The sequence below is a fragment of the Micropterus salmoides genome, unplaced genomic scaffold (genome assembly GCF_014851395.1).
Source record: "Micropterus salmoides isolate LMB-PRFRI ecotype aquatic unplaced genomic scaffold, ASM1485139v1 Ms_hic_scaffold_1, whole genome shotgun sequence".
NCBI lineage: Eukaryota > Metazoa > Chordata > Actinopteri > Centrarchiformes > Centrarchidae > Micropterus > Micropterus salmoides.
The window spans coordinates 5,388,131-5,409,653 of record NW_024040040.1 but is presented as its reverse complement, the minus strand read 5'-3'; the positions used below and the strand labels follow the sequence as shown (position 1 = coordinate 5,409,653).

At 44.8% G+C, this 21,523-nt stretch overlaps 2 protein-coding genes across 2 annotated transcripts in view; one reads left to right on the top strand and one right to left on the bottom strand.

Moving 5' to 3' along the window:
- Window positions 1-21,523, top strand: part of LOC119910112 (nucleotide-binding oligomerization domain-containing protein 1-like) — a 1,078,472-nt gene that overhangs the window by 241,828 nt on the left and 815,121 nt on the right. The window lies entirely within an intron of this gene.
- The window catches only part of LOC119881802, a 727,332-nt gene that overhangs the window by 172,076 nt on the left and 533,733 nt on the right, over window positions 1-21,523 (bottom strand). The window lies entirely within an intron of this gene.

The window sequence follows — 21,523 nt, the reverse complement described above, 5'->3', positions numbered from 1 at the left end:
GAGAGAGAGGGGAGGGGACGAAAGGGGAGATGGGGAGGACAGGAGACAAGGAGAGGAGAGAGGAGTAGGGAGGGGAGGGGGGGAGGAGACAAGAGGGGAGGGGGGGAGGACAGGAGACAAGGAAAGGAGAGGAGAGAGGAGTAGGGAGGGGGGAGGAGGGGAGGAGAAGAGGAGAGAGGAGAGAGAGGGGGGAGGAGAAGAGGAGAGAGGAGGGGAGGGGAGAGAGGGGGGAGGAGGAAGGAGGGGAGGAGAGGAGAGAGGAGAGGAGAGGGGGAGGGGGAGGAGAACAAGAGCGGAGGGGGGAGGAGGAGAGGAGAGGGGAGAGAGGAGAGGGGGGAGGGGAGGAGAAGAGTAGGGGGGGGAGGAGAGGGGAGGAGAGAGGAGGAGAGAGGAGAGGGGAGGAGAAGAGGAGAGGAGAGGAGAAGAGGAGAGAGGAGAGAGAGGGGGGAGGAGGACATGGTGGCGAGGGGGGAGGAGGGGAGGAGAAGATGAGAGAGGAGGGGAGGGGAAGAAAGAGAGAGAGATGGGGAGGACAGGAGACAAGGATAGGAGAGAGGAGTAGGGAGGGAGGGGAGGAGAAAAGGAAGGAGAAAAGGAGAGGAGCCAAGAGAGGAGAGAGGAGAGAGAGGAGGGAGAGGAGAGGGGGGAGGGGAGGAGAGAGGAGGGGGAGGAGGGGAGAGAAAGGAGGGAGCAGGGGAGGAGAAGAGGAGAGAGGAGAGGGAGGAGGGGAGAGAGAGAGGAGAGAGGAGGAGAGAGGAGAGGGAGGAGGGGAGAGAGAGAGGGCTGCTGAGTGCAGTTTAACTGTGTTTACCTTCGGACTCAGAAAACAAGGCCAGAAAAGGGGAACAGAAAGCGAACCGACTGTTCCAGCAGCCGAGGAAGCCGGAGTGTTGGTAGCAACGGCGTCCTGGTTGTCACCGTTACTGATCCGCGTGCGTGACACTTGCTCGTCTCTCGCGCTGCGACTCGGGGAGGTCAGAGGTCGCCTAAAGATCATCGTCCTCATCAGCAGGTTGAACGTTTAGATGTCTCTTTACATTTATTTAGAAACCAGAGCGGTGGATTCTGGTGCGTCTTGCGGTCCAGCTGTTCCGCATCCGGCGGTTACCAAACACAAGATGTAGGTTTTATCCATCCGGCGAGCAGCGCGGCGTCCTGCAGAGCAGGAGGTGCAGGATCTGAGGCATCCTCCTGCCAGATGGTGACCCAAAACAAAGACCTCTGAAGACTGAGAGGGGAGGATTGATTTTCTGTATGAAGGACAGATGGGAGGAGTGTCACCTGCTGACCCTCTAAAACCACTTTCTGCAGAGGGTTTGTCGGGTTTACGGCGCCCTGAGGCCACCGTGGCTCCTGAAGGACGCCGACCGTCCTCAGAGAAGATATTTCAGCAGCTCAACACGTTCAGACTAAACGCTTCACAGACTGTACGCCTCTGCCGTCTTTGCTTGTTCCGTTCTCCTCTTCTAACGCCATCTTTTACTTCAAGTCCGCCAGTCAAAACAATTTTGACCACCGTTATTTGTTTTTCATTTTTAATCAATTATTAATTAATCTTTTCCTCCGTTTGTGAGTCTTTAGTGTTGCTTAGTGAGTTGATTAAACAGACTTCTAACTCATTTTATACTTGTGACTCGTTTTTGGAGGTTTGCGATCTTTCAATTCAGTTTATTGACAGAAAGTTAACAAAATAATTTTCCAACACACATATCAAAAAATTACCTTTAATTCGTTTCCCAAAACGTATTTGGTGACTAAACTATTTCATTCCTCCTCATTCAAATATAAAAAAAAGCTGCAGTTAGGATGTGATACAAAATACTTTATGTAACAGTAGGGCTGTAAAATAAATAATTATCACAGTAACAATGTAACAAATGTTCAATAAATATGCAATAAATGTTTGATTTTATTCACTTGAATCAATCACACACAAATTAGTACTTTATTTATTTATTTAGATGTTTGTTTTGTTGAAACTTTGACTGAAGAAAAGCTTAAAACCAGAATTAACCGTCACTCAGGAGAAAAATCCGCCTTTAACGTTGAAAGAAATAACGATTTGACACTTCTCGTGATAATTATCGACATCGAAAGATATGAAACTTTTTACCGTCATAACATTTTTGGCCGTATCGTCCAGCCCTATGCAAGAGTTATTTAAAAAAAGAAAACAGATCACCTTGCTTGTCCATAATAACAATAAAAATTATAAAAGGCTACCAATAAACTACAGTGGCTTCAACTGGTGGCATTTTATGCAAGGTATTGAATGGGGTACTCTGCTGGTACTGGTTTTGGTACTGGTATCGTAACATTCAATAAAATACCCAACCCTAGTTTCCTTCTTCTTCTGGGTTTGTACAGTGGATCTTTTTTCTTATTTTGGTGCGGAGCAAACGAACCAAACTACAGGTGAAAAAGCAGCTTAATTAAGACGAGACAATCTCAGAGTTTAGGCACAGATACCGGGACAGTTCTTTCACGATATCTCACTTTCAGAAACATGTTTTTCCACACACAAGTAGCCGCGCAGACGTAAAACTACGTAGTATATTGCAACGGCCCGAATTAAAATGTGTTGTGGTGATGATGTCATTCTGTAGGCCAAACCGGACAATACTTCTATGAGAGTGTTAAAACAGCAGATTTCCAATGGAGGTTTTGAATAGGATTTTGCATGCATGAATTAAAAAAGGTTTTGCTGCGATCCAAACGATACTTTTCTCTGTGTTTTGTTGGACACGGCATGAAAACAATTCAGATTATCAAGTTTACCCTGTATTTTCTTAAGGTTGATTCACTGAGAGGTTTGGCTTTGAATGAAGAACATGTTCGCGATCCTCCACGTAAGGGACCAAAACGCAGCATCATACCAGCACATGGAGACGTCCCCTCCACTCCTTCAGCCTTCATGAAGACAGGGAGCCGGTCTAATTAGGCTATCTGCCTCTGGTGGTGGTTGTGGAGTCAAATTAATTAGGCAGTAAATGATTTATCGGTGAACGAGGCGAGGCCTTAAGGGGCTGCAGAGCATCTGCTGTACGCCTGAAAACACGCAGGACAAACGGGAGCTCAGAAAAATCAAAGAATCAGGCCGGCGCTCTCGGTTCGGCCTCCGTCCCCCGAGACCATCCGCATTACAAGAAGTGATCGATGGCGCAGGAAGTGACATCACCCACCCCGGGGAGTAGATGGATCTTCCCTCGCTCTCACCCTCAGCAACACAATCTCCTCTGTGCTTAACGAGCCTTGTTGAGTTTTCTCCACCGCCGCGTCGTTTGTTTCAGTCCCCCGCATAAAAAAAAAAAAGCAGGAGCATTGTTTAGGGGTGGGCAGGAAGCCAGAGAGCCAGCGGGCTATTTTTATACCTGCATGAGATCTGGCCTCGGACGGGGCTATTGTTTTGGTCAGGTCAGTGTCTGCAGCTTCCCTTCGTATTAAAGACGCTGAGGAAATGGGAAGAGGCCGGCTACAGCTGGACGCCACAGCTGCACGGAGCCACAACCCTGCAGAGAATCATGTTCATGCTCCGTCGTGTACAATCAACACCATCAACCTTCAAGGCCAGGCTCAGGTCAAAACCCCCGCTCATCAGCCTCACTTTAAATACAGATGTGCTGCATGTGTTGTTTCTTTAAATTTAACAAACATTTGATGTGCAGGGTTTTATTCAAGATATTTGATGGATTATAAACATGTTGGTCTTGAAAAATCCACTAACAAAATGGATTTATCAGAATTGGGAAAGTGTCAAACAGAGCTGCAATGATTCATCGAAAAAAAATCAATTAGTTGTCAAAGTTTCATAAATCGATTCATCGGTTTGAGTCATTTAAAGGAAAAATGTCTCTGATTCCTGCTTCTTCAATGTGAATATTTTCTGGCTTTATTTCTCCTCTTTGGCAGTAAAGTGAAAATGAAACATTTGACGACGTCATCTTGAGCTTCGGGAAACACAGATCGACCAAACAACTAATCGATTAATCGAGAAAACAATCTGCAAATTAATCTAAAATGGAAATAATCAATCGACATTTTATAGACTAAAACACAATTAAGACAGATTAATGGACAAAGAAATGAATCTAGTGTCAAATATGATTATTTGCTCATCACAAAACGTGAATATGGACAAACTGCAACGACAAACCTTCAGTAAACGTCCACTAAACGGCACTTAACCGTGTGGCATTTTAGAGCATTTTACTGCCAACCTCCCGTCTGTGCTGCTCCTGCCAGAACGTGTTGAAAGATCAACAGATTAAATCAGAAGTTGTGAAGGTTTGGGTTTAAAGGGCAGAGCTGTCAATCACTGTGCACCGTGGGAACTGTCTGTCCAGCTGCGTGACAGTTCATCTACAGCTGGAAGTACGTGGCTCTTTAACTAAACTACACAAACACAATACACGTCTGCGGTTTTAAAACTGCTCTATGAGACGTTAACGATACACGACTGGTGTTGGGCTGCGTGTCCCGCCCCCCCCGGTCCCCAGCAGGACTCTGACTAGGTGTTGATTTGGTTTCAGTGCCACGTCTCGTTCGTGAGTTTGAGGTTGTGATGTTTGTCTGCTGGGAACAGAGAAAACACTTCTGACAATTTACCTGAAACAGAACTGAAACAGGCCGTCAGACAGCAGAGCGCGGACCGCAGCTGATCGTTTCCATCCGTAAACCAGCGAACATTAACATGATATTAACTCAAGAAAACAGGAAGTATTTTCCTTAATGACTTAACAGTTGATAAACTGTATGAGCAGCAAATGTTTTGGCTGCGCAGGAGCAGAGAACTGATCTCTAATCTGGAATTAACAGTTTGATGCAGCGCCTTTGTTCCAGGGACTTGTATTGTACATTTCCATACGTTACTGCGCCACAACAAGCCAGAGGCTCTGCGATCAGAGAACTGCAATCTCTTTTTTTCTGGGCTACGAACAACAACAAGGATCACAGAGACTTCCCAGAGTCTGTTTGAGGACGCCCTGGCGATCTTCCGCAGCGCCCAACTATGCAAACATCATAAAAATGCTTACAGAGAAATAAAACGCTCGTTCACTAAACGTATCATTCATATACTTAATGAGATTTAATGGCTACTGTGCAGGGCGACTTCTACTACTGATAAAACCACCTGTCTTTGACCTCAGCCTTCACTCTTCACTTCGCATTAAATTAGTTTCAAAACAGCTTCAGTTTGTTTTTTAACCTCTTGGAAACAGACAGCTTTTTTCAAGGAACGCCTAAAATAACAAACCCAAAATGAATCAGTAATAACTCCTCAACCCTTAAATACATAACTCTGTTCTCCTTTTGCTAGGTCAGAAAATAAGGGATATGAATCAATACAGGAAAATATGACATTTTCATCCCCGCCTGGTACAAAATCTATATTTTAATGGTAATATCACCATCAAACCATCATCCTGTAGATTATAATGCAACTGAATATCTTCTAATACACCTGAAATACAACCGTAACTGAAGATTTATTACACAATTTTTTCAAAAATAGACCAGGCGAATGTCCATGTTTTGGCCATATTTACTGTTTATATGTTCACTTTTATTAGGAGTGTTCTTCAAAACACTATTTCTGTCCGTACAGCCACTTTCCAAATAACATAAAGCTTCCGAAACATTGAAATATCGATTAAAACCAGTGAGTATTGTTCGACATTCCTGTGACCAAAAGCTTTACAGGCGTATAACCTGAGAACAGAACGTGTATGTGCAGCTGCTGCGGAGTCGGACAGACATGGTGGTCCTGACAGAACTTTCACTCCTCTGAAAGCGTGAACTTTCCAAAGATTAAAAAAGTTATCAAAGACACGGAGAGGTCTAGCGAGGAAATAAGATCATCTTCTTCTTCTCTGATCTCCTCTCTCTAACATTTCCCCTCACACCGCCAGCAAAATATTTCACATCAAAGCAGGCTGAAGGTCACCTGACCGACCTCGTTCTCAGGACTCTGTTACAGCAACACAATGAGGAACCTCTGCGAGACTAAATCAGGCGAGTTCCTCTGTGGTTTATCTCGTTTATTGGAGAACTGAACGGTTCCTCTTTAGCCCACGGGAGATAAAACAGCTAAATCATGCTGCCGGCCACACAGGCTGCCTTAAATAACCATCACGCTCAAATCAATACTAATAATCACTTTAACTGCACTGACAAAAAGCAGGGTCGGAGTTTAAGCTGCAGTTTTAAAAGGTGTTTCCAGAGTCTGTGACTGAGCTTTTCACACAAAGAAGTTCCTGTTTGTGTTTCTGAAGCCGGCAGGAAACTAACAACCCGTCGCTGCTTCCAGATCTGACCTAAAGGCCCTTTGGCAACTTCATGATTGATTCAAACACACCGCTTTATGTTTTCAGAAAACGTCCCCCTCCAGCTGCTTAAGAGCAGTCTGATATAAGAGAGTCGATCCATCCCGTGTCCTTCACTCAGAGGACGAGCGTTTACCATCAGGCAGAAGAAATAGAGTCCAGTCGTTTTGAAAACTCATCCGCCTTCTCAACAAGAGTCTGACACAGATCCAAAAATAGTCCGTGTGCAATATGCAATGTTGGCAACTGTAAATTTAAATGTTTTAGATGCGTAAATTATTGATTGGTTGTAAATTTCGCAGCATCACTGAGCACAAAACTAATTTCTCCACGGGGACAATAAAGTATTCGTATCGTATTAGACGACATGAATCAGAGGAAACCGATCAATTAATCGTCCACAAAGACGTCTTCGAATTCCAAAAGCCAAATACATTCAGTTCACTGTGATATAAAAACAAGAAAAGCAGCAAATCTTCACATTAAGAAGTCAGAGTAAGTCAGAGAGATCAGCTGTTTGATTGATAAAAGGATTAACTGCTGCTGTAACGGTCTGCAGAACGACTCACTGATCGACGAGCGATTTAACTCTGAGAGAACTTGTTACAGCTTCTCTCTTAGCTTGTGGTAATAAACACTCAAACCGGTCTGCAGAACCGCATGAAACAAAGACAAATCACTAAATAATCCCACCTTCTTCAAACCACTTTCACCGCTCGTCACGTCTCCTTCCGTTAGAGGAGGATAACGGCTCAGTCTGCAGCTAACTGAGCAGATAACCAGCAGCCGTCAGCTCTGCTCCTCGTCAGCGCGTCTCCTCCAGGGGGAAGCAAAGCCGTCCAGCTGTGCTCCTCAGAAACAGGACCGACAGGTGAAACCTCTGCGGACGGCGTCAAGTCAGCGGGAAAGGTGGGAAACATCAGCAGGTGAGAGGTTAACCGGCGGCCAGTCGAGCTCCTGGGTGTTTAATGTGTTTAATGTGAAAGTCACAGGGGGTTTGGTGAAGTCCGGTCTTGGTCTGAAATCTGGACTTTTTATTAACTAAGACTAGTTCGCTCGGACAGCGATTTAGCATCACACTCCTGTGGGGCCGGGCAATAAAACAACAATGATCTTTATCACTATCAGGTGAGCTCGCGTCTTTCTAACTCCACACCCCAGGATTTATCAGACTTCACGGCTCCTTCTGAGACACTACAGGCTTTGAGCTACCTGTTTCACAAGCGATCCCACCGAGTTCACCCTGAAGTGGTCTATAAAATGTTTAAACACTGCAGCCGGAGAGTCGGGAGCTGCAGGACAACAACATCTCTGAACACTGTCAAGACGTGCGAGTTAAACTGTCGTTTTAACGCAGCTCTGAAACATGAACCAGAGAAAGCAGCTAAATCTAATATATTTTTCAGTTAGTGGACTCTGACGAGCGTCTCAGTCGTGACTCACCGCGAACCACGACCTCAAACTGTCGAGTGCAGGAAGTGGAAACGCTCGAGGTCACATACGAGCAAAAGAAGCCAAAACCACAAAATGTCCTCACTGGACAGATAAAGCTGAGCGACGGGATGATGGGAGGCGACGACAGACTCTGAGAGATAGAGATCAGCCAATCAGCAGCAAGACGCCAAACCAAATTTAGCAGCAAAGCCTGCAGCGCTGCATTGTTGAGACACAGCGGGCCATTAAAACTGTTTGTGAGACTGAAGCAGGAGAGACTGACAGATCAGCAGGCTGATGATACCGTTTAGTCTTTTATTGATTATTCAGACTGTCCATCATCAAAACATTTCAACCGTGTCTGTGATGAAGCCTGATGGCAACTCGTCTCAGACAGAGTAAAACCAAACTGTCACTAGGGCTTGCAGCTAAAGATTATTTCCATTGTCGATTATTTTCTCCAATAATCGACAAGTTGTTTGGTCAGACAATTGTGAAAAAATGTCCCAAAAGCCCAAGATGACGTCCTCAAATGTCTTGTTTTGTCCAAAACCCAAAAGAGGAGGAAATAAACCAGAAAATATTCAGCTTTAAGAAGCTGAAATCAGAGAGTTTGTTTTAAAAAATGACTCAAACCGATTAATGGAGCTACTAATCGATAAACACTATCTGGCCGCCTGAAGCTGTCCGCTGTGTTGATGTTTTCATAAATCTATAGTCCATAATCCAAATACATGTGACCTGTTGTCTAACGCAGCTTCCACGTGGAGAGAAACTGTGACTCGCTCTGCATCAGGTTACAAGATGAACAACAGCAACAAATAAAAGACAGTCCACGCCCTGCGGCCTCGGGCCTGCTTTACCACAAGAGTCTGTGTCAACAACAGCACTTTCACTCCACCGTAAACGAAGCAGGCCGCCGTTTATCGAGCTGTTAATAACCCGCCAATTACATCTGCAGTCCTGCGGTGCAACGCAGAACAAACATCTGAGGCAGCGTTCACCAAGAGAAGCTGCTGCGACGCAAACCAGACAATAAATCAACGTGTTTGTGGAATGAATTTGAAGAAACATCACGCCTCCCTCTGAGCAAAAGCTGGGAAAAAAAAGTGGCCCCCAGCTGAACTTAACGTCCGGTGGTGATATCTCAATCAAACATCAGACAGGGAGTGAAGGGTTTAGTTTACAGAGCTCATGATGGAGCACGAGTCACAACATGAGATGATCCCAGACTGTGTGTGTGTTGTTTGTAGTCTTGATCCTGGACTAACTCGTGGTCGAACGACAGGGGTCTTTCAATATAAATACCATATAATATAAATAAAAAGAAAATCACGTATATGTCTTTTACTGCACGTGTGAGGAGGTTATTAAGGTTTAGGTTTAGGTTTTTGCGCAAAACAACTGTAAAAACAGCATAACAATATATATATTTCACACTAGCCAGTGATGCTGTTAGATCATATAGAAGAAACGTGTTAACATTTCAACACGACCTCATATCTAAAAGACAATACAGGTCGATTTCAACTGGCCTAAAATGACATATCTGGCTGTTGGTACTTCAGGTTGCTAAAAACGTCCACATGGGTCGTAATAAGCTGTTTATTAATCGATCTATACGGACGTTTTTCTGGTGAGGAGGGCGGGCTGAAAAGACCACGGTTACGGAGGACGTGTAGCGCCCCAAGCACAGACGAGGCTGCCTGCAGACGTGTGTCTTTGTGTTTATCGGCCGACGCCGTTTATCTCAAAACTGATTAATCGCTCCATCACTAGTCTGGAGGTTCACCATATGGTAAAGAAGCTGCAAACAGAGGGATTAAGAAACAAACATCTTAGCAGGGACTCTGGGTCGACACAGATTAGACAGGCAGCACATATCACGCCATCATCATCATCATCGTCTTTGATCCTGCAGCAGCGACGGAGCTCGGTGCTAAACGACAACCGGAACACTGTCAGACTTTTAAAAACTGCTTCTCTGCTTCGGCAGAAGCAAAAGGTGGAACTGACGTGTCCGTGACCGCAGCTCAGGCTCTTTGTGAACAATCTGCCAGCTGTAATCATGTCGACACGCCGCGGTGAATCTGGACAGCTAATTGTGTTCTGTTCAAAATGAGGGTTTTAAAGTAATTTGTGCCAAAAGATAATTGCAGCTTTAAACCAATTTGAGCCCGCGAGCGTGATGTTGGTGTCAGACTCTTTTCATCTCAACTCCACAGACACGTGAAACACGTGGTCACTTTTCTGCAGCTCTGCTGTGATGTCCTCCGCCTGAACAGAGAGGCTGTGATTAAAGGGAGGAAAGGTCAAGACTCTGACCTGATGAAAGGACTCGGCGGTGAGAGGGTGTCTCTGTTCGAGCTCTGTCATCTCTCTGTAGCTGCGTGGGTTTCATATTACTGTCTAGATGCAACTCCAACAGAGACTCAGCTGTGTGGAGCTGCAGCGATGGCTCGATTAATCGATTAGTTATTATCATCATCACAGCAGCAACAACAACAACAACAAATGCTGTTTCCAGCTACGCCAATAAGAAGAGCATCACCTCGAACAAAAGCAGAGTGAACGAGCTTTACAGGCCGACGCTTCGTGGAGGTCGGCGTGGAGGTTTTTACCCAGAGATCCCTGCACCGTCTGCGGACAGGCGATGGAGTCAGCGTGGCTCCCAGGTGACCTTTTCCTCAGCTGAGTCCAATTACAACAAGCGAGGAGAGCTGGACGTTTAAAGATATGTAACTCGGTGGATTATTTTGATAGATTCTGCTTTATTATTGTCCCTCTGCACTTCCACTACGACACTGTGTGGCCACGTGTACGTGCGATAAGAGCTGCGAGGCGTCCTCATTAAAAGAAGCGTGTCCCGGATGCACCGCTGCAGTTTAGTGTCGGTCTGAGACTCGGAATCTGCAAACCAGATTTTAAGATGCTAATTAGGCTAAACAGTTCACCGTTAGCTTGTTTATAACAATTTGCACAGAGGAGGGAGAGACAAAACTCTCTGCAGCAGCAAAGCTTAAGAGTTTCAGAGGTAAAACACAGTATTTTAGACACGCAGCTGTCCACATACTTCTGGACATGATCTCCTAAATCTACCAATTGTGATTATCTAGTAACAGCTGCTAGTTCCTGTTAACACAAGGGCGTTTATAAGCTAATTACAGGAAGGCTTCAACCCCGGCATCAGCTGTACCGAGCAGCTCGTTTGACTTGCTGTTTAGGTTTCTAATGCGTTTTTATTATCCCTCTCCGACACATTTCCCATCTCTGACATTTCTCCTGCATCGATATTCCCCCGGCTGCTTCCTGCGCAGGCCGATCGATGAGCTCCGACCGCATCCTCTGGGTTTAACGGCCGCTCGGGGGCCCGCTCGGGGGCCCCTCGTTATCTCGTTGATCTTGTTCTGTGGACAAATGCGGCGCGTGCAGAAGGACGTGGTGCTCTGAGGTTTTGTTTTTCCAGTGTCCGTGTGTTTATTTAAAATTGCAGCTTGCGTGTTGTAGATTTGGTGAAACAGCATTTGTGTTTCCTCCATAAGCCGCTCAACGTTTTTAAATAAAATGTAAATCAGGGTGATTTTCTATAAACTAAAGCTATGAATGTTATTAAGGCCTGGAACAAGATTACATCATGTTAAGTACACACCGGCCTTAATATTTCCACAGCTATCATAAACCGTGGCATTTAATCCTTCTCCCCAACTATGACGACGATTTATTTTAATTTAGTTTGTTTTTTTTCTGTCTGTCAGTGGCTTTAAATACCACAGTACCCATGAGCCTCAGTGTTTGTTGCTATTAAGAAGAAGCCGGTAAGAGGCGAGGGTCAGAGCTGCAGAGAAGTCAACTGTTGTACGACTAAAACACAGAATTCAAAGCTCTCCGATTTGTTGTCTCTTACTGAAATGCATCTTGGGAGTCGTAGTCAACATGTCAACCTCCAGTTTTTGTCCACAGGCTCGATGTTAATCTGTTGTACTGATGATTCAACCAGGAGACCTGATGAGGAGATCTTTGATGGAAACATCACAACTCCATTATTTTTATGACGCTGAGGCAACACATCATGAACAGGATAATAACTCTCTGCATGACTAAGATGTTTGTTTACATTAAAAAGATGTGATCCTATAAATCTTTACAGAATCTTCTCTTCTTCTGCGTCTCGTAACGCAGGAATTCATCCAGGTTTGTCTCCGCTGAAAACTCCCGGAGGTCTCCACCTCTAATCTGAGTTTAACTGGTGTCGGCACGGATCCATATAACCTACTGGAGGCAGATTAAAGGACGCAGGGGAAGTTGCGATCTGCAGCTAATCCCAGTTAACCTCGCCTCGCATCAGCCGATAACGACGCAGAGCGACCTCTGACCTCAGTCTGACCTTTGGATCCAGCTTGTTACTGACCCTGACGATATTACTCCTGGTTTCAAAGACTTTGTGTCTTTCAGCGTGACATTTGTGTTTAACTGCGGCCGAGTTGATCCCAGGACCTGAAACCCAACCTGCTCTAGCAGAGCTGCTCAGTGCACAACAGCCGTCAGGTGAAATGTGCTCCCTCGATTAGTTGATTGAAACTATTTTGATAAGTGATAAGCTGGTTTTCTTCAACCGTCTAAGATTATCAGTCAAAATAATAAATAGTAAGTTATATGTGTCACGTAGGGCAGGGCAGTAAAAAGATACTGATAATAGCGCCATATAATCTTCCTCAATAACAATTTAACAAATCATGAATCAATCATTAACACTTTATTTTTCCATTGAGATATTTGAAACACAAACGCGTCACTCGGGAGCAAAAATCAGCCTTTAAACTGAAAGAAACAACGATTTATCCTGATAACTATTGATATCGAATGTGTCCATTTACTTTTAATGGACACAGTTAATATGTTTTATACTTTCTGTGAATATAATCCAATTAATCTTATTTCCATCCAGTACAGACGCCTTATCCTCGCGCTAAATCCATCCAGTCCACCCAGTTTGATAAATAATGTTGTATCTGGTTCTCGTACGGCGTAACGTGAAGACTTCACAGCCTCTCTTCAGTCAGGACTCTCATCCTGCAGCACTCGTCTGTGTAAAGAGACAAACTGACAGGATGAAGTCTCTAACCTGCCTGTCAGCTCGCTCTGGGCCGTTTCAGTGGATTTACCATAAAGGCTTGAATACGCGTGCACTCTAGATTAATCGCCTCCTCACAATGATTGATCAGACTGCCGATATTGATCACTGATGATGAAATGTTCACATGCTGCTGGCTTCCTAAGCGTACAATGTAAACCTGTAAAACCTCCTGATCAGACACAATTAAGCACACAGGCCCATTATCGGCGCGCTCCAGCCGGACGGTGACTCATGCTTCAGCTCGGACATTAGGCCTAATGAAAGACGGCCTGCAGGAAAACAAATGTACACAACCACTTTACAGAGAGCACATAATGTCTGCAGTTGGCCCTAATCTGGTGCAGTCAGCACGGGCGGGGTGGGGGTGGGGAGCTTTATGGACAAAAGGTGCAGAGATCTCAGCATAATTTCTCAAGACAGAGTTGCGTGCTGGCAGCGCTGCGGCGGCCAGCGGCCGCTGTTATGCAACGGCTAAAACCCTCGTTTAAAAGCATCCCTGTGACTTCTTATTACTGTTATTAGCGGACGTGAATCAGCCGCGGCGTTGCATAATCGCTCTCTGACGGGACGAGCTGCCTCCGGCTTCAATCTGGCACAGTAACTTTGTCTTGATTTTGCCTGAGCATTATGGGAAAGTTGGATCAACAAACGAACCTCTGACGTGTTCGTCTCTGTCTCGCCGTGTCCACAGACTGAGCTGCCGAAAATAAACGGGGGTGGCAGAGACGCTTGGTACTAAAATTTAGACTTTAAGTAATGCGAAACCTGATTTTTGATTCAAACACACAAGTGGTCTGAAAATGGAGCAGAAGCCAAATATGGACGAAGCTTCGATCTGACAGGCGCCTTTATTTAAAAGTACCTGTGTGCGTCTTAGTCCTGAGCTGAAAAGAAGAATGAATGAACCAACAGAAATTAATTATTTGGTAATTAAACAAGAGAAAGTGTCGATCGTTCTCTGGTTTTATGAGTTGGAAATTGGACAATCGGTTGCATAAAACAAGACACGTGAGGACGTCTCTTTGGACATGTTTCGTCCTCCTTCCAGGGTCCCCGCTCTTTTCTAGAGATCATTTTCCAGGACTTTTCCAGCGATGATCTAGCTAGTATGACAGACAGGGATCGCGTCATCCACTAACATGTGTTGACATCTGATTTTAAAGACATGCAGTCTGTGGCTACAGCTTAAAATCATCTGTTAGATAAGCAGACAGGGTGACAAACTGATCTGTGTTTTAATATTATTATTTTTGTCACGGTACTGCCAATGTATTCCTTTATTTTCTTTTGTTATTTTTATCACTGTAACAAACCTGTTTCAGACGTGTTGCTCTCTGCACTGTCACAACAAACACGGTGTATTGATATGCGGGTGTAATGTGGCCAAAACAAAACAACGGGACAACTCTATCGGTGTGCAGACAGAAAAAGCTAATTGATGTTGTACAGTTCATCACACCATGTTAATCACAGCCCACTGCGAGCTACGGCTAAAAGGTTTCACGTCATGTTTCGGTCCTTTTTATCCTAACTTTAAGTATGACGAGATAATGCAAAGTAAAAAGTGCTTGTTAGCCAGTATTTAGCACATTCTGCTTAATTCTTATCCAACAACACATTTTAAACTCTTCCTATTGGTTTAAACACAAACCTTAAAACCTCGCAGGTAAATCAAGCTCGCAAGCGCGACGACTGCAGCAACTGAACCAAACATGCTGAGAAGAAAATGTTAATCTATAAAGCTAATAAAAGCTACCAGCCAGCAGTGACTAATATTTCACTGTCACTAATGTCATCCAACCTGTGCTACCATGTGACACGACCCTGGGGCGGTGTTCACAACACTGCAACTGCAACATGATGTTTAAAAACTACTTTCCAGGTTTTCCAGGAGGCGTAGGAACCTTGTACCTCCCTCCCTCTCTCCCTCCCTCTTCATCTTTTAGCGTTTGATATCTGTCTTGGCCGAAGAGATTCACGTCTAATAGAATTAAATAAGTAAATAAGCAAACGATTTGCCTGGAAGAGACAAAGAGACAAAGAACAAGAAAGGGCTGAATGTAAACGTGAGCGGCAGGTGACTCGTTGATTTATCGGACTCAGACTAACTCTACCAACACGTAGGCAGGTCCGCACTGCAGGTGGGAGTTGAACCTCAGACCCCGCCGGTCTCGGTGTCTTGCTTAATCCCGCGCCGTCCCTGAATAAGAACAAGAAACTGCATCAGACTCAAACGGCTGAAACATGAGAATGAGCGTTATGCTGGAACAACCCTGACAAATGAGAGAGAATCCACACAGAGAGCCTGGGGGGGGGTGAACAAACACACGGCGGCGAGGGCTAACTAGGTCGCACGGTGCGTTCACTGACTGCAGGCTGGACCGCCGACACAATAAGACAAAAGCAGCTCAAGTGGGAAAGAAACGTCTGCGTTTCTGGAGAGCAGCTCTGACAAACAGGCTGCAGAGATTAAAGACTCCAACTTTAACCAGCTGTCGTTTGGATCGGAGGCCGCTCGTTTGAGTACCGGTCAGGCGCCAACTGAAGAAAGTAGGCTTTGGGTTGCACACAAATCAATGAGCGTCCGTATTTTAAATCCTTCACTAAACAACATGCGTACAAGCCTGACGTTTGTTATAAGAATGCAGAGATGAGTGAACAAACATCCACAACTGCTTCCTGTTGACACACACACTCTCTCTCTGCCTCCTTGCTGGTGTTAATTATGTGAGTTTTAACGCCTTTAAGTCCGACCTGAGTCTGTAAAACCCTGCGAGGCAAAAAAAAACCAGTTTGTTCAAACTCGGCTGTGTTTCCTGCTGCGTGGGAAATGAAGTGAGCGGCGTTCACAGCCGCCTGACTCCAGCGCAGCTTTCTGCTCATGCAGCCGCAGTAAATGGGTCAGTGTCACCTGGCTGGCAGGATATCCATCCATCCTCACGCACACCTCTCATGCAAATGAGCCCTCCGCCGCCGGAGAGTGTGTGGCGAGATGTGAGTCACGCCTCACCTGCTTAATGGGACTCGTGAAATCGTCCGATAAGAGCAGCAGGAGTTTGTCTCAGAGGGACGGACAACTTACACAACAACAACAACAACAACAAGAAGCACAGAGGGAGGACGGTGGCGCTCCAGCCGAGAGCTTGCGTAACATGACACGAATCTGAGCGACACGTCCAGATGTGCGCAGTGGGGCAGAGACAGAGGATGACAGAACTGCTGCTGCTGTTTTTGGGTTATTTCCAGCATGAAATTTAGGCTGAATGAGTCACTGTGTGAATTCAGGGAAAATGGAAATGAGCAAAACGCAGCGAGTCCCCGCTCTGACTATTGTGTTGGTTCAGACGGCCGCTGAGCATCATCACGCGCTATGACACCCCAGCTGGTCCTTGTGTGCACTTTGATTCAATTTAGAGTTTACTGACTGTGTCCACATCCATTGTTACACCTCACATACACTCCTTTATCCTACTAGATGTCCTTCCAGCCAAAATCCTTTCATTACACTCACAATGTTGTAGAGATATCGGAGCGTTCGGGGAGAAACAAAACAGCCAGCGACCAACGACGCTGCCGACTACTTTCACGATTAATCGACTAATCGTTTGCTCTGTGAAATGTCCAGAGCCCAAAGTGACGTCTTCAATCTGCTTATTTTGTCCAAAAACCCTCCCAAGACTCTTCATTTACTGCCATAAATGACTAAAACAGCAGCAATTTCTCACATTTAACATGATGAAACCAGCATGTTTCACATCTTTACTTAAAAATATGACAAAAACTATTAATTGGTTATCGATAAATTTCTTTCGACCAACTTGTGGGCTAATCGACTAATCGTTGCAGCTCTAATGGACACTTTGTCACGTCCTTCAGCATCTGGTATTTGTTCCATTGTTCAACGCTAAAAAGTACTACTATATCTACACTGTTGTCACCAAGACAAAGAAAAGTCAACACTGATTCTTTTTAGTGATGTTGCTGCCGTAGCAGTTTTAAACCCAGTCAAACTGCAACGTTTCACGACGTTAAGCACTAGTTTTATTTTGAAAGTCTAACCAGAAGATAGGGCTGGGCGATAGGGCCGAAAATGTTATCACGATAAAAACATTTCATATCGTTCGATATAGATAATTATCGCGATATATGTGGAATCGTTATTTCTTTCGGGTTTAAAGGCTGATTTTTGCTCCTGAGTGAAAACTGAAGAAACCAGATGGTTAATTATGTGGTTAAACTTTTCTTTATGGTCAGAATGTGACAAACACTTGACGCCAAACAGTGGATCACGTCACCAATCTGAGGTGGAACATTCAAAATGATTATGATAAAATCTGTTTTAAATATGATTAGTTCATCTTTTTTAGTGATAATTTATCTGTGATTCAAATGAATTAAAGAAAATATTTATTGACGATACATTGAGCATTTATTACATTGTTATTGGGGGAAATTATAGTGCAATAATTGTCATTATTGTTTTATTATCCAGCCCTACCAAGCTGCAGACGTTTTCTTTGTATGGATGCAAGCCTTGATTTAACACAGTGAAAGCCTCTTATTAGCAGCGCTGCTTGACATTTTCTGGGCGTAAGGTCAGAAATCCTGTCAGAAAATGCGTCGACGTTAACCTTTAAAGCTGAGCCTAACGACAGTGAAGTTTTGCAGAGTTCAAGATGTGCTTTTAAGCCAGATTCTGGCCTATTTTTGGCCCAATCTGGCTTTTTATTCACCTTCTCTTCAAACTACGGGATCAACACAGAGCTCCGGCTGACTGGACACGTGTTGTGTCCAACATACAGATGTTCCTAAACAAAGGCAGCACGCACAAACACAGACTTCACTGGCTCTTTTCTGCAAGCCTTTCATCATCATCATCATCATCATGGGACCCAAAGGAATGAGCAGAAATTAAACTCACTCTGCTCCACTTCTCAGCTAATCAAATAAAAAGAGTCTGACACGGTCTCCGTTTCAAGCTAACAACAAGCGTGTGATGTCGTTTCTCAGGAAACCCGGGTACCTTTACATGTCCACTGTTTTTATCTGGACATATATACGGAAAGCCTTTAAGGACAAAACTGTAATCATAATCACAAATGTATCACCGTTAACGGACAGCAGTTTATTTTCACTGGTGTCAATCAATAAATCAATACTGAGTGGTAGATTGTTTTACAAATGAGAGTACAAACGCAGGTTCAAATAGCTCTCATCTGTTTGGATTATTGTTTTTAATGAGCAATACAGGATGTTAGTTTAATCTGGCCGTCTGTTTGAAAGCGTTACTGATACGGTCTTTGAGACAGCGGATAACAAAACATAAACACTACAAAAATAAAACACAGCACTACGGCCTCAGTCCCAACACACACGGTATGTTAAATAATGTCCACCAAATAGATAAACCACACTGCTAAGAAGCTCTAACACAATCTGCCACACTCAGATATAAATCCCTGCTTTCAGATTTAATTTCCTTTTGGAGGAAAAGAAAATGCGAATTAAAAGCAGAACATAAGACTCTTACAAGAAGCTCATGATAACACCTGTACGACGCTCCTGCCAAGACTCACTCGGCGTAATCCCAGTGTTCTCCTGAAATATTATTTCCAAATTTGTCTCACATCTCGTCTTTTTACAGAAACCATCGTCCTCAAGGAATCAAACCCACCTCACTCATTCTGTCTTTTTAAAAGGTTTTTAAGGAGTTTCTCTCTCTGCTTTTCTGATGCTAAAGTGTCTGACAGGAAAAAAGGAAAACAAATATGCCAATAAAAAGCTCTGGTCGGGTTGGTGTCCTGCCTCCACTGTCACTCCTCAACATTGATTTCATTCTGTCTTTAAAGTGCAGAGAACCAATTTCATTCGCTGTAAGGACGAAAGCATCTGTTGACATCTCTCTCCAGATAAACCACAACACTAAACAAGGAACGTGCCACACTGAACTGACTTTTCAAGGACTTGGATTCATGGATTTCGGGGCTTTTCAAGGTAACCCGGCCTGACACATTCATGAAGCAGCCACCCAAGCCGGTGCATCCTCCCCGTCCTACCTTCAATGGCGATGACATGCTCCCGGATCTGGTTCTGCAGCACCGGCTCCTCCACCCGCTCCAGCAGCTCGTAGATGGAGTAGATGTTGGGGTGGACGGACTCAAACCTCTGGATCTCGGACCGGATGGCGGCCGAGTTGGCGAGGTGCTGCTGGTAGTTCATCACTGCAGCTCCTGTCTGGACCCCCAAATGAAGACAGGTGGACTCTTCAGCTGGTCAGAGAGAGAGGGGAGAGGGGGGGGGGGGTTAGGACAAACAGGAAGGTGACAGCTGTGACCTCCAGGTGGGAGGGAAAGCATCAGTTCACGCTCTCATCTGTATCTTCAACAACTTAACACATGAATTTAAACCTGTTTATCATCAGGTATTCAATATATTTTAATCCCAGGGTGGGTTTGGTGTTTTTAACCACAAAAAAAGGCAGTTTCACCTCCTCTACATGCCTGGGAATATTTTAAAAAGTGATATCTCCACTGGAGGCGGTCAGAGCGCTGCTGCTGGCCGGTGAAGGCAGCTGTTCCCCGGGGGGGTCCCGGTTCCCAATTCCGGTGCGGTGACAGATGTGCGGCCGCCTGAGCAAAGCTTCCCCAAATCCTAACAGGCCGTGTGAGATTAAAACCACACCTCGTCGCGTTTAGCTGGCTTTAACACATCTTTTATGGTCACTTACCGTCATAAATGGCCGGACGAGAAGGGGAGAAAACGGCCTTGTTGCTAGGTGGCTAGGCTAGCCGGCTAAAGCTAACTAGCTGTAGCTTCCAAGCGGAGGAAAAAGGGGAAAAACTCACCGTTTTTCAGCCGTTAAAGTCCGTGTTACATGGCGACTGAGCCGGGCGTTAAAGCCCCGGAGGGCAGGCTGGAGAAGCCATTTAAAAAAGACATAAAGTAGAAGAGCGGCTGGGGACAGTGTGGTAAACAGTTGCTGGATCGTGGTGGGTTAGTTAGGATGTCTGTTCCCGTCCGTGTTGTTTTGTTCTCCAGTCCGGGAACAGCTGCGCGGAATAACGTCCTCAGTCCACAACCGCGGGGTCCTCCTCCGAAATTAATCCAGAAGCTGTAAAGCGACAGGTAGGTTCACAGGCAGGTCCCGCACACGGTGCTGCGACTCTCAGCCGTCCCCCCTTCCCGAGCTGTGAGGTCCATCCCGTGTAGGCTGCAGGATCCCAGCCGGGAGCGTCATTACCCCTCAGAGCGTTTCCTCCGGGTCAAGCTGCACACACGGCACAACACGGGTTCCGGTTAGGGAGTTCAAAATAAAACCTGCTTCTGCGTCAGAGCCGGAGACGTAGTAGGGATCAGAATCGGCTTTATTTGCCAAGTCTGTGTGCACATGGGAGGAATTGGACTCAGGATTGCGCATGAATGAACATTCAAGGCTGGGAGGGGAACAACAAGAGGGGGAAAACACAAAACAATCTCACAGCTCTGACCTAAACCCTAGTAAATGTGGACAGACTAACATAAGGAGTATAGAAGAAGGAAAAGTTAAGGATAATAAAAAAAAACACAATTCTTATATATCTATAAGCCATAGTAATAATAATAATAATAATAATAGATTAAATAAGATTTAATGTAAGAGAGGACACAATTTTCTGCCATATCATACATGTTGGAGGTGGGTGAGATATACATGTACACAAACATGCATACATGTACTCATACACAGTGTGATGAAGCTCAGTGCAAAGGATGCTGGATTAAATAAGTATTATGTGCAGGTGTTGTACATGCGGTAGGTGGATTTAGTACACAGTATATATACGATATAACAATACGAACAGCTCTGAAATAGAGAATGATAAATAAATTAAAGTGGAAACCAGTAAACAGGTGCTGATTAGAGGCAGAGTTACTGGGTTATTGCACAGGAGTTGTTGCTGACACTGTGAGTCAGAGTCAGCTGTTCATCAGAGTGATGGTTTTTGGGAAGAAACTGTTCCTGAGTCTGTTGGTTTTGGCGTACAGTGCTCTGTAGCGCCTACCACAAGGGAGAAGCTGGAGGTGAGATGGATCTGCGGTGATGTTTCCTGCCCGTTTCCTGACTCTGGGAAAAGTCCTGAATGGAGGGCAGGTTGGCACCGATTTTCTTTTCTGCAGTCCTGACTGTCCGTTGTAGTCTGCTCCTGTCCTTTTTGGTGGCAGATCCAGATTTTTGTGCATGTTATAGCTAAACGATTGTAGTCCAGCCTTTACTTCTATAATCTATCTGCGTCACTATGTAACAGGTGTCATCATTTTTGGAAATTAAACCATGTAAACCTGTCCTGGTAAAACCCCTCAATACAATTATGAACCTGAAAATGAGCATAATAGGACCACTTTAAAACTCAAAATAACGGGGGGACACGAGAGTCAGTGTCATTGGGGGTCCCAGGCCTTGTTAATGAGACCAGCTGCAGACGAGAACACTGTTACTGAGGTGCTGAATATTGTTTATGTATTTCTGCTTTGCCTTGAAGTAGTCAAATAAAAATAAGAAGTCTAGAAACTGTGAAATTAAGCTGTAAATGAACAACTATGTATGGGTGCAGAGGCAGTGCCAACCTACACATAGACCGTGTCATTCTCATTT